Source organism: Pelobates fuscus, chromosome 1, assembly GCF_036172605.1.
Source record: "Pelobates fuscus isolate aPelFus1 chromosome 1, aPelFus1.pri, whole genome shotgun sequence".
In the NCBI taxonomy this organism is placed as follows: Eukaryota; Metazoa; Chordata; class Amphibia; order Anura; family Pelobatidae; genus Pelobates; species Pelobates fuscus.
This window is the reverse complement of record NC_086317.1, coordinates 79572274-79589068: the sequence shown is the minus strand read 5'-3', so window position 1 is coordinate 79589068 and position 16795 is coordinate 79572274. Positions and strand designations below refer to the sequence as shown.

Genomic DNA, 16795 nt, shown 5'->3' with positions numbered 1-16795 from the left:
ATTATATGCCCTGATCTGAGCGCACAACATATCCAAAAAGAGTTCAGATCGGTTCTGTAAAACGAAAGTTATGTTCGTGCATATATGAACTGGCTGCCTGGTAGAGGTGGTATTTTCAAAAGGGGTTAATTTGATTGTATGGGAGGTCAGAGCTTACAACCGAAATTCCTCTTTGAAGCTGGGACCCCAGCAAAGCTACTCTGTAAAGTGTGAGAAGTCTGGTTTCAGTATAAATTAACTCTCTCATTTGGCATATGCCTTGATTCCCTATTAGATAAGGAGTCCTTTGATATGAACAAGCCTTGTGTTCCAACATCATATCCAAAAGAGACATTAATACCTATCCACAGATTAATACTCAAGCCTAATTTTTATCATATTTAAAATGGGACAAGCACAAACTTCCAATCAAGCCTAAACATGATTTGCGAACAAGGGGACACTACAGAATCTGTTCGGTAACTGAACAGAAGGGAACAATTCCATTAGAATGCAGGGAAACATTAGACGATACAAAGTATAATTAAGGGAACACGTACAAGGAGTCCCATCTCCTGTGAGAGTTACCCTCTTTAAAGAGAGTTAAGCCTGAATCAGACTATATTTTGTGAGTTTTCTACCACCCCCTACCCTATATTTATTTAGCAATTTATTACACTATGTATAGTATTTTTTCTTCACAGATTTAATTTTACTTCTCATTCATCCCTATTAAGAGGTTGTATTTTATATATTAATTCTTACACTTTCGGGTATTTTTGGTAGCTACATGTCAGGGTACCTGTGTTTTTTTGTCAGGCTGGGACACAGCCTGGGGATCTCTACCAGGTGGAGTTGGATCATCCTTAGCCTCCATAGCAGTTCCGACACCGGCAGCTGTGACTCAGCCTCTTTTTATGATGTGGTGTGGTGATCCAATTAAACAGCCACACTATAAAAAGGGCTCATAAGGATTGTATCATTGCCCTGTTTTGGTTCAAAGTTTCTTTGTTCCCTATAGTGCGTTTTCTGTTTGGTTATATTTGGTATTTTGACTTGGCTCTGATTGACTATTCCGTATTCTCCTTCCCTGTGACTCGGATTGTACTTTATTTTTTTTATTTTTTATTTTTTTTTAATTCTTTATTTTTGAGGTGTGCATATTAACAAACGGGCCCATGGTGCCACAACAGCATTCCAGGGCGAAACATTCAGAGATATATATATACAATGTGGCATATGTAGGGTCTGCACATTTTTATGATATGAGTATGAGTCGTGTGCCTATAGCCCACAAGAAGAATGTATGTGAGTCCATGCTAAGTGTGTGCTGGTCGTCTGAGGTGTCTGTCACATCAACTGCGGGTTAAGTGTTGGCCGTGGTCGCAGACAGGGTGTCTAATTGAAAGCTTATGTACCTAGGCTCGTGTGACTTAACTGTTATCAGTGGTACCTGTGCATTCTTGAGCCTCGGTATGCATTATTCGGGTCTGTGGTATAGTGTGAAGCCTATGCCTTTGTTCTGTCGTGGAGGCTAGGAGCGCAGCGCCTAGTTTAGGGGCTGCTTGTGCCAGTCATCTGAGGGTGCAACCGAGGGTAGGGGGGGTCAGGTAATCTGCCTATAATAGAAAACATGTGTTGTAGTGGTGCACAAACTAAAGAGAATTATAACACGGATAACATGGTTTGCCTGGTAGGGCAACTTGGTATCGTTACATGTCTGTGGACAAGGTTCGGCATTAGTGAGAGTTCAGGTAGTCCCTTCTGTAAGGCGGACCGTCGGTGGCTGTCGGGGGACAAATGCAGTCACTCTTGCCGGGTCCCATCGTTGCTTTGCGGTATCTTCCCTTTGAGGTGCGACTGACGGCAGTGAGTTCAAAGGTAGTCCCAATGTACGCATCATGGCTGTTGCTTCGGTGATGTCGCGGACTATGTGTTGTGTTTCTCCTTGAAGTATCAATAGGGTCCTCGTGTGCCGCCAGCGGTATTGGATGCCGTTCTGTCTGAGGATAGTGGTGAATGGCCTCAGGGTTCTCCGCCACGCCAAGGTACCCCCAGATAGGTCCGGATAAAAGGTGAGCCGCATTCCCTCAAATTCATAAGGGTCTTGGTTCTTGAGAGCTGTGAGCAGTGCCGCTTTTTCTCGCCCGCTGTGTAGGTGGACTATTAAGTCCCTTGGTGCTGCCGCTGGGGCTTTGGGTGCTTTTGGTATGCGAAAGCATTCATCGAGGGATAGAGATTTAGCCTGTCTTGGGGGTAATAGCGCCGCTGCGAGACGTCTCAGCATGTGGGGTAGTTCCTCCGTTAGTACGCTTTCCGGGACCCCCCTAATTTTCAGGTTGTTTTTTCGTCTCAAATCTTCTAACGTTGCAAATCTGGCGTCATAGCTTTCGTTTTGTTTCTTGAGCTCCAAGATTGTTTGCTGCATTGAGGCTATTTGCTGTGTATGTTCCCCAGCAGTATTTTCCACTGTACCCAGCCGGCCTGTCAGGCCCCGCAGGTCTGCTCTCAGGTTCGCCATGTCTGCCAATATAGTGTTTTGTAAACCCGCCAGCAGGTCTTTAAGTACCGCCGTTGTCACCGGTTCCTTGTCCGGGCTGAGCGGTTTTACATCCGACGGTGGTCTCGCCGGGGTTACATCCACTTCGTCATCCAGGGACAGGTCGTCGGACAGGTCCGAGTAGGCCCCGGAGTAGTCGGCCATATTGGGCCTAGTGGCCTGCTGCGCCTGCCTGAGGAGCGCGCCTATGTCCTGGCTGAGGTGAGGTTTGTCCGGTTTTATTTTTTTGTTCTTCCGACCCATTGTGTGGTACGGGTCTCGCTCCTGCCTCTTTGGGTTTTTTCGGTTGGGTTTTGCCGTGGTAGGATGGCAAATTGTCTATCCGTGTCTCGGAGCTCCGAGTACATGCGGCCATTCAATTCAGTTGCTTGGCCACGCCCCCCCGGATTGTACTTTATTGCTTATTCTGTTTTCTGGCCTCCTTGACCTCGGCTAGTCCCTGACTATTCTCTGTCCTTGCTAACATGAGCCCGACCACTGTAAGGTCCGGTATACGTTTTTGTAACTGCACATTTGATCTCTGTGTCGTTCCTGACACTACCACAGGGTCTAATGGATCCTGCAGGTGCTAACCCCCAGGGCGTTTCTTATGACACCCGATTTGAGGAAATGAACCATTGCATGGACCAAATCTCTTTTGCCTTGCAGACTTTGATGACACGTTCTGTCAATCTGCTAGATGAAAGTCAAGTCCCTTCTGTCGCTCCCATAACGACCGGGATAGAAGCGGCTACTGTTGGTCCTTGTTCCTAACTCTACTAAACTATATACTTACCTGGATCAAAAATCTCAAAAGCAGGTGCCTTGTCACGCCAACCTGCACCTTATGCACGTTCAGAGACATAAAAGTCCTCTGTTGTTCCCAAGAAAACATCATTGCTAACACAAGAATAAGAGTAGCTTCCCCTCTTATAGCTGAAATAGATCGGAGACAATCCCTAGCACCAGAACAAAAATCAGAAAGAAAAAGATTTGTTTCTCCTGACCTACAAAAAGAAATACATATACAATAAAGTTGATGGACATCTAGGCATTCATAAAACATATTCTCTTATATCTAATGAATTCTGGTGGCCTACTTCAGCCTTTAGAAATACCGAACCAACCATGGGTCAATTTAGCAGTAGATTTTATTATTGATTTACCCATGTAAAAAAAAAAAAAAAAAGACCTTTATCCTGACAGTTTTTGACAGATTCACTAATATTGCTAATTTTATTCCCTTGTCTAAATTACCATCCTCTCCCGAAATTGCTGAAATATTTGCTAAAGTCTTTTGTTTGCATGGTATACCTAAAGAGATAATTTCAGATAGGTGTACTCCGTTTATATTACGTTTCTGGAGGGTTTTCTGTACTCATATGGGTATCAAATTTAACTTTTCGTCAGCTTATCATCATCAATCGAACGGAGCAGCGGAATGTACAAATCATAAAATAGAACAGTATCTGAGACTTTTCATTTCCGAACATCAGGAAAATTGGGTTGGTCTGATTCCCTAGGCTGAATTTGCACATAAAAACATTGTTTGTGATTCCATGTGAAACAGTACTTTTTATTTGAATTACGGTTTTCAACCTACTGTTCTCCCATCCATGTTTCCTTCACAGGGCATACCCATGGTTGACGAACATGTTGGCAACCTTAGAAAAATATTGGAACAGGCTCGACACATCCCAACGCATAATTCCACACTTTACAAAAAACATGCTAATAGAAGTAAAAGCGCTGGTCCAGTTTACCAACCAGTGATAAGGTCTGGCTGAGTACAAAGCATGTATGTTTGAAGGTTCCTTCAAACGAAATGTGCTCCTCGTTACAGTCTTGAGAAAAATGAATCCTGTGGCATATCAGCTTGCTCGTCCTCCTGCCTTACATATTCCTAATACGTTTCATGTTTCCTTATTGAAGCCTCTAACTTGTAATAGGTTTACGACTCTTTCTTCTCATCCTCCTTCAATTCAGGTGGAGGGTCAGGAGGAGTACGAGATTAAGTCTTCTTGATTCTCGTATATCCAGTGGGAATACCTACTAGATTGGAAGGGGTATGGTCCTGAAGAGAGGTCTTGGGTGGATCATTCTGATATCCATGCTCCTTGTCTCCTTCTGGCTTTTCATTTCCGTTATCCTTCTCATCCGGGTTACATACCCCCGGTGGGCGGTTCTCGGAGGTGGTACAGTCAGGGTACCTGTGGTTTGTTGTCAGGCTGGGACTCAGTCTTGGGATCTCCTCCAGGAGGAGTGGGATCATCCTCAGCCTCCTTCCCTCCTCCACAGCGGTTCCACCGCCAGCCGCTGTGACTCCGACGCTTATGAGACGGCGCGTACGCACCTACGTCATGACAAATTATGTCACGACCCGCCGAAACGTTTGAATTCAAATGTTTTGGTGGCATGGCTATACAATTTATGAACCAAACTATAAAAAGGGCTCATAAGGATTGCCCTGTTTCTTTGTTCCCTATAGTGCATTTTCTGGTAGGTTATATTTAGTATTCTGACTTTAGCTCTAGTTGACTATTCTATATTCTCCGTCCCGGTGACTCGGCTTGTACTTTATCGCCTATTCTGTTTTCTGGCTTCCTGGACCTCGGCTCATCCCCGACTATTCTCTGTTTTTGCTAACGTTAGCCCAACTTCTCTAAGGTCTGGTATACTTTTTCGTAATTGCACACTGCATATTGGATCTATGTGTTCCCGACACTACACCTCGTTTGTTTTGTTTTTGCTGTTAATTTTGTGGTGGTTAGATTTTGCCTAGACTCAATTAGCCTCATTCATATTTCGAAAATTGGGGCACATATGTACAAAATCGGGCAAATTTGGCAAAGAAACCATTTTAAGAAATAATAATTAACAAGCACATTTGTTGTATTTAACAGTGATAAGACGTAGCATACTGCAGCAAACTGTAAACATTTAAATGGCAGTTTCACACAATTAAAGAGACAATTCAATTTTTGCTTAAATGAAAACATATTTAGAGAAGATACAATATTTAAGTAAATGTTCTAGTACATGTATTTTTCTTTTTACATTTATTGCTACAAAGACTGTATTTGATATAAGGCTATGTCTGTCTCTGCTTTATCCTCAGCCGAACAATTACAATGTATGGACCATTATTACAATTATTGCTGTATTTCAATTGGTAACAAATAATCAGAAATCAAACAGAGGAATTGTTGCATGTCTGGAAATTGCATAATTGAAAATATTTTATTAACTTTTTCTAACGTGATGCTCCGTTTCATTTTTAAAGATCTAGTAAATGACATTACAATCCCCCTGAATCAATGCACAGCCAGGGTACATTCTGCAAATGAGGAGGAGGGACAGAATCAAGTTAATTTCTCCTCCTTTTTTTTTTTTTTTTCCGTCTAGCATGTAGAATGCATTCAGAGATCAGAATAATGACTGACAGGTTACCAAGATAGAGGTGCCCAGCTGTATGATAAAGAGGTGTGTATTTCTAAATTTAATTTTTCACACCTCACAAATACATATTTACTAAATGTAGAGGATGAGTAAATCCACAGGGTTATTCACTAAAGTGCGAATTCAAAGCGAAATTCAAGATTAAGGCCAAAGAAGCGGAACATGAAAAGCAGCTAAATTAAATATTTGTTTTTTTTGGTTTGGCTATTTTGACCTAAAATCTGAAGTTCACTTTGAATTCTCACTTTAGTAAATAACCCTGATCATATTAAACCTGGGAAGTGCTCCCCCCTTTAAGTGTTTTCTTGCATCACAAGCTACTCCTGTAATTTTTGTATAGATATTCAAACTTATGTTAGCGTTGATTTGATCCGACATGTTACCTGCCAACAGAATCATGTGGTTTTAAAGTGAACAATGAACATACAGTTTAGCTGAATATTCCAAACCATGACCTGCAGTCTAATTTACGATTCTACATGCAGCATTCAACGTACACACTCAGTATTCATATTACCTAGTCTCAGTTTTAAATGTTTGCTGTAGTGACCACAGATTTTAAAAGAACGACAAACCACCAAAGACTGTGTTTGTATAAAAGATATTTACTTCAATTATCACACCTAGGGTGCTAGTGAATAATAATAATAATACATTGTGTGAGATTCATACAGTGATATTGCTTCTCCATATCATATAGGGACCGTTGTACAGTGCTGAGAACAAACATTTTTTTTTTATGGCTACCCAAACAAAGACAAAACAATGCCATTCTGCTGACGGGACCTCTATTCCCACTTGTGCCAGCCATAAAAACTTGTACTATATGTTTGAACGAATACGAAAGAAAAAGCTACAAAAGAAGAAAATCACAGCAACACAACATGGGCTTCTCAAAACTACGTGTACAAAAAAATGACACATTTTTTGGTCAGTTGGGTCTTTGTGAGGATATTTTTTTTTTTTTTACTTTTTTTTTTTCTTCTTCAATCTGTGATTGTGTATAACAAACAAGCTCTATAAACGTCTAAGACTTAATGCAATACAGCAAAAAATATAAAATACTGCTAAAAATGTCAGACACCACAATACACTGGGGGAACTGAGCTTATTCAAAAGTTTTTGTTTTTAAGGAAAGAGGGGGAAAAAAAAAAACTTAAAACAAAAACAAAACAAAACAAGTACATCATTTCTGAGTTCATCTTGTGCTGTGTTAGTAGTCAGGGCATTAAACAGCTGCACCCATCTTCATGGCAAGTAGTTATTGCACAAATATAGTTATTTTTATACTAAATAAACAGGGACATGAAGAAATGTTTTCTTTTCCTGGTTAGAGGTTAACCTTGCCTTTGGATACATGCAAAATATCTGTCTTAACTCAAATGCATTTATGGGAGAATCATTGCAGAACATAAGAAAATCCTAATGCTATTCTGTTAAAGCAGGACTGCAGGTTTTAACAAAGCACGGTTAATAAATTATTATTATTTTTTTTTCTTTTTAAGCGCAGTGTGCATTTGTTTGTAGAAGACTACTGGCTGTACATAATCAAGTGTAAAATATGGAGTTTCAGCCAAAGCTTTATTTGAGAATTAAATATTTCAAATATTATGTTATGGGTCTGCACCAAATAATAAATATTGAATTCCATAATAAGTTAACAAAAAAAAAAAAAAAATCCTCCCCTATAAGAAGCAAAAAATAAAAAAAAATAAAAAAACAGGAAAAAAATAAATAAAATTTTGGTGTTATTTGAAATGGATTTGGTTAATGTCTGAAGACAAAACTTGCAGTCCTGCTTCAACATTAAAAACCCGATTTTATCACATATATAATATATTGCAATGGAATTTATAACCTAATTAAATCTTAATTCTCTGTAACACTAAAAAGAAAACTTCTTACAATACAAAAGAAAGTTGTATTAATGAATGAACATACACTTTTTTTTTGAAATCTCAGCAACATTTGGAAGTTCAGAAAAGAAAGTGCCATTTCCAATTGATATCCTTTAATATAACAGAATATATATATTTTCTTGCGTAAAGACTTAGGGATCTAACTAAAAGGATCCGCATTTTAGAATATTTCTGTTTTTGTATTAAAACCAGCCCTGAATGTAAAACTATGTAAATGAAAGATGACTAAAACCACTATATGTTTTGAACATATTATGATAAGGCTCTAAGAGGCTTGTGGCATGAAAACAATCCATGTATATTTTTCACCGTTTAAAATCCATGTACCAAAATGTCTTACATTAAATTTAAGCAAATGTTAAAATTATATACATATGCATATACATACATATATATATATATATATATATATATATATATATATATATATATATATATATATATATATATATATATATATATATATATATATATATATATAAAGTATTAATAAAACAGCCTACCATTCTGGGTTAGTACTATTGAAAAGCAAAAATTTGTTTTATTTAACTAAAGACAAAGCTAACAATTTCAATGTAAAATAAATATGTTCTACTGCAACAAGACAAAATATAAAAAAAAATAATAATATAGTAGAATGCTCTGATGAGAAAAAAATGTTTTGAATACAACTGGACTGGGCAATGTCAAATATTTCAAGGGGAGGAGGGAACCAGTACAATTACAGCAGTTGCATTTAAGTAGTGAATTATTCAAGAAAATAACATGTTTTTATTTCTTATCAATATAGAGACTTGTTCAAAAAAATAATCGATAATGTTTTTTTGTGTTTTTTTTTTATTTTTTTTAAACGTATTTGATATTAAAAAACATTTTATAGATTTGTAGAAAACAATGCTTTAAGGCACATTATTGCTGGTCCTGATCAATTGTCTTGTAGATCTGTGTCAGGATCTTTCTAACGATAAATTACTAAAGGGCACTAAAGCAAAGAGGAATTTAGACATCGAGACAGTGTTTATGCAACAGACAAAATGATTGGTTAACAGCATTAATCTAGTAAAAACGGTAATGTGCAGAAGTTACTATTGTGCGTAACGTAATATTCTAACCTTAGTATAATGAAAGTTTTTTTGTGATATGTTGCACAAAACTTCAAGTATCAAGAACATGTTTGGCAATGGACCAATCATCAGGTAAAAATAGTCTTTTAGATACTGAATTAATTAAGAGATACTTATATTTTGGGAAAATGAATAGCCCATGTCCCGATAGATGTTAATAAGAGAATTGCGCTTTTCATTTTTGAATGCGTTTGTAATCGTAATAGCATCAGGCCATGAATTTGCCAAGTGACTTGTTATTTTTACTGTTGAGCCCCCCCATTTAGAATTTCTAGAATAAAAGTTAGAAAAGTGGCTCAATCTCATAGGTCAATGATCCAGATCGAGCTGTCTGCACAGAGATTAAACAAATATATAGACTATTTGCATTACTTATAACCAGAACTACCAGCTCGATATTGGAAAACAAAATGGGAACTCCTAGGATATGAAAATCACATGAAAAATTTACTGGGTCCATGTGCAGTTCCAAGATATTATAAATCATATTAGTTATATAATTGGCTATATATGAATTAGAAATGAATTATATTATTTATAAATTAAAATATGGTATTGTTCTGAAATAAAATGGCTCACATAGGGCAAAATTAAACATTTAAGAAAAGTAACTATGAAATGAATATGACTAGGGAAAATATCTAGATTATACACCTACTCACCTGTAGGCATTTAGTGCATAGACAGCTTATTTCTACAATTAAATGCTAAGGGAGATTGAAAGAAATGTATTTTACCCCTTAAGGACCAAACTTCTGGAATAAAAGGGAATCATGACATGTCACACATGGCATGTGTCCTTAAGGGGTTAAATCTGCAGAAAATGTTCTGAACCTTGTGGTATAAAAGCACACACGTGTAATCGAACATATTGAAACATCAATATTGGGTTAAATGTTTTTCATTATCAAAATTCCTGTATTTGTAAACCATTGCGTATGTTACAGAAGATGTAAACAGGATGTGCATGTTAAACTTTATCAAATCCTGTAAACGTTTTTTTCTTTTCCATTTCATTATTTATGTGATTAAATAAAACTCTTCTTTGCCCTGAAAAATCTGATCAGTTGTCACACATGGAGTAATAAAAAAAAAGATATTTTCTAGAACTACTGTCTCGATCTTCTCTACAATTAATTAGCAGCAAGCTATTTTTTAGTGTAGATTTCTGTTCTAGTTGGCAAATGTCGTTAACATTTTATTGCAATGACAAAGAGTGAATGTCAGTTCTCACTGTGTCATAGGGGCAGTTAAGACGGACAACTATATCTGGAATGAAGTTATCGGTGGATCGGTTACGAGACAGTTTACTTCTACTGATTTCACGAAAATGCACAGACTGGACAGATTTACAAGCAAAAGCTTGTCTTGGGAGTGGTATAAGCTGAGTGTATAATGTTGACACTGGAAGTTTCTTAATGACCTAGACATCTTTAGATTGCAAGCTCGTTTGAGTAAAGCCCTGTTATAATTTACTTTTATTATCTTTTAAAACAATTGAACTGCAACTTTTCTGAAAATGCTGGCACGTTATAAATATTAATTTATACGAACAAATCCTAGGAAATTACGTAGACTTGTTTTGAAATATCAATTTATCTTACAGTAAATATTTAGACGAGTGATCCGGGTACGAAATTCTGCATAATAATCACAAAAGATCACATCACTAACATGAAAGAATACAACATAAATAATTTGTACAATAGCATTTGAAAAATTTTGGAGAGATATTGTACTATTGTTTTACAATGACCTAAAATGACTTCAACAGAAAAGAGGGGCAAAAATGTAGCAGTCACCACGAAAGCCAATGAAAGACTTAATTATTTTCCATGGTGACTACTACACTTTTAAATTTATTATAGGCCGGACATAATACTATGATGTTTATGCAGTATTCTATTTAACATTAGTGTAACAAAAGTATTTCATAAAAAGTATTAAAAAAAACCTCTACAGTGGGGCAGGGCCAGGCCGCCGAGCGAGATGGTCGCATGTCAGACCAGCTCCTGAAACTTCTAACGCAAAGCGAAAGAAATCTGATTATATTGGCATAAAAAAGCTGACAAACGACGGTGAAACTCAGCGGGTGGAGAGTACCGGACCCAGGGTGAGGCTGGCCTGACCGGTTTCAATCCCCTGGTGGATGAATCCTCACTGGCGCCAACGAGGCCTACTCCGGCGGTGAGTGGGGCATCGGTGCTCAGACAGGAGCCAGACCCGTGAAGACGTGCCCCCCCCCCCCCTACGGGCCGGGGGGGTGATCCCGGTCCCCACCCCCAGCATTCCCCGACCATCCCGGGAGCAGTAGCAGGGCCGCCCGGAACCAACACCAAGGCGCAGCAGACAAGATGGCGGAGACCATAGATGCTGGCGCCAAAACCGGCAGCGAGGCCCAGAAGCGGCCCACACCGCTCCCTCTGAAAAGATTGTACCTGCGGGCAAATCCGGCAAGAAGCGGCACCTCCACAAGAGAGTCCCACTGGATGCACCTTTTACGGCTACAGCCTGACAACACACAGTCGGAAGAGACCCACTATCAAAGCCACAGCTCACTCACCGACACCGACGCCGAACTACGCTGAGGCACCCAAGCCACACACTGCCGAACTGAAGGGACTACAACCCACATCAAGGCAGCACAGAACGACCCAGGGGGCTCCCAATCACCACCTAAAAGGCATCTAAAAATTCAGCCGAGGCAAAGAGAGGGAGAGCAACCATACCCCGGCTTCCAAATCCACCTCAACAACTCCCATCACGCCCAGAGATCCACCGCTCCGAACCCACACCGCAAGACTCTGACAACTGGCCACAATGTGACCTGCTGGCGACAAGAACTGGATGACCACAGGACTCTAGGCGCAAAGCTAAGCCCCCTACCAGGCGCACATCACCTACAGCCTGTGGACTCCCTCTGGGTGGTAATACCCCCATCTATTCTGTAACTATAATCTCCTGCAAAGCTGAGTCCCAATGCATATCTGTACAATCTGTTTTTAGCTAGACTAAGTTTAATTTTTCGTCACCATCTAGAGTCGGCAGGAATTGTTTTTGTTTAGGTATGAATGCTAGATCAGGCTGACTGCAAATGTACATCTTGCATATTATAACTCACAAGCGTCCGACATATCTAGTTTACTTGAAAATGGCACATACACGTAGTTAAGCTGGAAACCTGCATATAATTACATGTTTATCAGTAGCCAACACTGCATACTCTACCATACCCTGAAATACAAACTACTGTCTTATCTATAGGATGTCATCACTACTTAGATCAGCAGTTACTGTATAGCATGTAAATCTATCACTTATGCATAGTCAAGCAAACCCAGATCAACGTTTAGACTTAAAAGACTTAAAAGCGAGGACACTCTACGTAAATATCAAGCTACTGTTATTAATCGATTGTTATCTTTATGTAATCTCAAACCAAAAAATAAGTGCTTTGTCTATCCACTACCCACTGTAACTAATGTTTCGAACTCAACGTATGGAATGCCGTTGGGGTACCATATGTAAGTATGTAACCATTATTAGCACTGCAAAAATAAAGAATTAAAAAAAAAAAAACTCTACTTGAGTTAAAGAGGTAAAAAAAAAAATATATATAAAAACTTTGAAAAATAGACCAATACACTTAATGATGTTGTGGTCAACTGACCCCAATATCATTAAATAACTGCAGAAAAGCTGTGGCAGTGTATTTCACACTTTTGGAAGGATTAAGGGTTAGTGTTAAGTAGGTGTTCGGTTGCGTGGCTTTGTGTTTAGAGGGACCGGGTCTTATATTAATTTACCCCCCCGAAAAACTAGCACTAGGTCTTATTTAGACCACGTTAGACCAGTTTACTAGGGCATGGAATCCTGCAAATCTATGTTCGGGGAAACTTTACCAAACATAGATTAGCTTACTCATTAATAGAATACCGCAAATCTATGTTTGGGGAAACTTCCCCGAACATAGATTAGTTTACTCGCGAATGGAATCCCGCGAATCTATGCTCGGCGAAAATTCCCCGAACATAGATTAGCGAACAACTAGGGCTTACTTTCAGGGTAGGGCATATATTAGGAGCATCCCCCGAAAATAAGCCAGAGCTTATTTTCGGGGATGTCTTATTTGCAGGGAAACACTGTGTATATGTGTGTATAAACAACAAAAATAAAAACAAAGTTAACTTACCTCTAATGCGGTGGCAAGATGCACTCCGCAGCCCCACTCATGCAGAAACACTGTGGCTGCAACTGTCCATGACAAGCCCTCAAATATGCTTTGTGCCGGGGCACAAAGCAGTGAAGAAAAGCGCCATGTTGGAAGTCTAAGCAACAGCTGGGAAAATGCAACCTAGATACTTTGTAAAAGTGCCACTTTCTCTTGAAATCAACACTTTTATAAAGTGACACAGGGGACACACAGTTAATCCCTTAAACTCCTCAGCAAGCGGAAGTGCTTTAGGAGTAGAGAGTGTTCCTATCACCCCAATCTAAAATATCAACTTAACGTAATCTTGGAAACGATTTAGTTCTAAGACTATAATAATCCCCAATGCTTACCCTTAAGTCTAAAAGGGGACCATGAGGTGAAATTATAACCCTACATATCCCTTCTACATTAGAGACATAATTTATACCTCACATTCTTTTAAAGTGGCTAATGTTTTTTTGGAACACTTTAATTACACCTGTATCTAGTAGCCAAGGTGACATTTATGCATTGTTCTTTTCATCTGGGCATGTTAAAACGTGACTTTTTTATTTTATTTTTTAATGTTGATGTTTTTAATGTACATTATGGAAAACAATTTCCAAATTTATAAAAAAAAAAAAAAACAACAAAAACACTATTGTGGTAAGATATTAGATGAGATTCAAAAAGCTATTTTCTTTTCAGAGTAATCAGAAGGGTATTTTAACAATAGGATTGGGTTTAACGTATGCCTTATAGAGAGTGTGTTTAAAGTCCAATTCTAAAAAAAAAAAAAATAGGGATGGAACAAACCAAACCAAACATCGGACCTCTTTTCAGTCTTAAAGATGGGTGAGCAAAAAGAAAATAAAGCCAAAATGAAAGGGACACTGTAGGCACCCAGACCACTTCAGCAAATGTAAGTGATCTGGGTACAGTGTCCCTATTGCCATTAGTGCTGCAATGTAAAATATTGCAGGTCCAGAGAACCTGCAATGTTTATATTGCAGCACTAAGTCAGCCTCTAGTGGCTGTCTACCACTGTAGACACTGGGTGCCTACAGAGTCCCTTTAACTGTAACAAATAATAAAGAACTTCAGCAATGTTTATGTGGTCGGAGTGTTCCTTTAAGAGGTGGAGACACTACTAAGCAGTAATTCCCACATAGATCAAGTACGTGAATTTCTAAAGAGCAAATTATTTTTATAACTGAATAAGGATTAAATCTAGTCTCCAAATGTAAAAGTACATTTTGTAATTTAAATCGGTTATGGTGCTTGAATGGAAAATAAATAAAGATCATTCACCGCACTTTGCTGTAAAGCATTTACCTAACAGAATAAAACAAAAACCAAAGTAGGTGGTTCTTGCTCAATGCATTAACATTAAAGTGAATTTGCTGAATGAGAAAAAAAAAATAAAAAAAATACAAAACACATTTACAGTATACTTAATGTAATTATTTCGGAAATGTATTCTACCTATCCATTGAGTAGAAGAAAAAAAATCAAACCATGAATCACAAGAATGAAATTAGCTAATGAAGTTGCCGAATATATTCAAAAGTGCAGAATTCCAGGATAGCTTTTTCAAGGCCCAAACTGACCAATTTGGATGCATGGATCTCGTGAAATTCTACACCTTCAGGTCATAAAAGGTCTAAGATGGACCTCATGCTATTCAGTGTTACAATTCTAAATGCTGAAATACGTATTCATGCACATTTAAAGAAAAACTATTCATACACACACATATATATATATATATATATATATATATATGTATGAATAGTTTTAGTAACACTGATTTTATTTATCGTTAAGGTTGTGTGTCTTGAGTAAAAAAGTTTTTTTTATCAAAAAGTAGATTACAATAGACTTTATATCAATGCATAATCCCTGAACCCAATATAACAGTCTTGATGATACTTAATTTTACTGTAAACTTAACTGTTTTCCTACCCAACTGACCATATACAGAACCGAAGAAACATCATCAACATAACTACATTTATACAAATGGAATGAAATAGTTGGTTACGAAAAATTATAATGAGCTTTTGTGTGTACAAATCTTACTTTTTTCCTTTTTTTATAAAACATATAAGAAATAATGTAGTTAAAAACGTGAACGTGAAAGAATAATATTGGATTATTTCCAAAGTTTTGCCTTTTTGCCTCCTAGAGCCTTGAACATCTTGTTTTTCAAGAATTTAATTGTATTTTAAATCCTGAAGTGCCAGTATGGTTTAACCAAATAATGTACATGAAAAGCATTTTCTATAACTTCGTACAAGAAATGTGGTTCTATACCTTAAACTGTTCTACTAAATAATACAAGTTCATTGAGGTTTAGCATAGGGAGCATATTTTTTTTCATTTAAAAAAAAAAAAAAAAAAAAAAATACACACACCCAATTCCCCATAAAAGAGAGGGAAAAATTAAACAAAAAATAATATTATTTAAACTTAAGTAACGAATGCACCAAATAACGTCATCAGAAGATGCTGACCTAAGACAAAAATGTTTCAATGATACACAATAAGGTCAAAAAAATTCAAATCAATAATATACAGTATGACAACTACATCTTGTAAATTATACCCAATACTGCCGGCAGTCTATCCCTCTAAAGAATATTTGCCCCCGTTTTATCCCTTCCTAACAATCAGATAATAAAATACAGCACCTATAAATAAGCAAAAAAAATATATATATACTGAAATCATCTATTGTTAGTTTTTAAGATATGGCAATTAAGGAGTCCTAGTTCAGCAAAACTTGTAGAAGCCAAAACAGATAAACCAGCTTATTGAAAAAGGTGGCAGTAATGCACTCTATGTGTGCACATGTACATAAGAAAATACACAGACTTATAAAATTGCATACACAATTATTCCCATCCTTTTCGTTACTCTCACACACACACATATTGACAGCACGGAGGGATTGGATACAAATTGGAATGGGAGTTGTACTTTAACAAGAATCAACTTCTGTATAAAATATCGCTCAGAGTTACAAACTTAATTTTCTTTAAATGGTTATTTTGGTTTTTTTTATATTTATCTATTTACATTGTTCTAGAACATAGTAAAATGCATTTTTTTTAACATAAAAAAAAAGGTTTTGATTGGATTGCATTTCAGAAAATGTCACTTGTATATGCATCCTTTGAGAAGCATATTTTGGTAATTAAATGTGTTTAATTATGCTCCATTGGCCATTTATCCATGGAAATCGACAAATGCATGTTTCTAAGAAGGAAATACTGTGATAAAAGTATTAATAACTCAAACATCAACTGACCCAGTACATGGCACCATTCCAACTTGTACCCTTTGCCCCCCTAAAATATGAGGTCTGATCAGCGTGCTCTGTGGTTAGAGGTTAAAAAGCAGATTATAAAATACCTAAATTCAGATCTTTTGTCCTGATTTGGCCTAAATGGAGTGTAATAAACAAACCCTGGTCTGGAAAAGACCAGAATCAGTTAAAGCTATGAAACAATGTGCACTAGATTCTATTCCACTAACAAGAAAACACTACGTCAGCTACCACAAATTAAGATTTTTTTCC

The 16795-nt window shown here is 37.5% G+C and overlaps 1 protein-coding gene across 1 annotated transcript in view; it reads right to left on the bottom strand.

The window, feature by feature from the left end:
• The window catches only part of CUX1 (cut like homeobox 1), a 337454-nt gene that overhangs the window by 66652 nt on the left and 254007 nt on the right, over positions 1 to 16795 (bottom strand). The gene's annotated exons all lie outside the window — the stretch shown is intronic.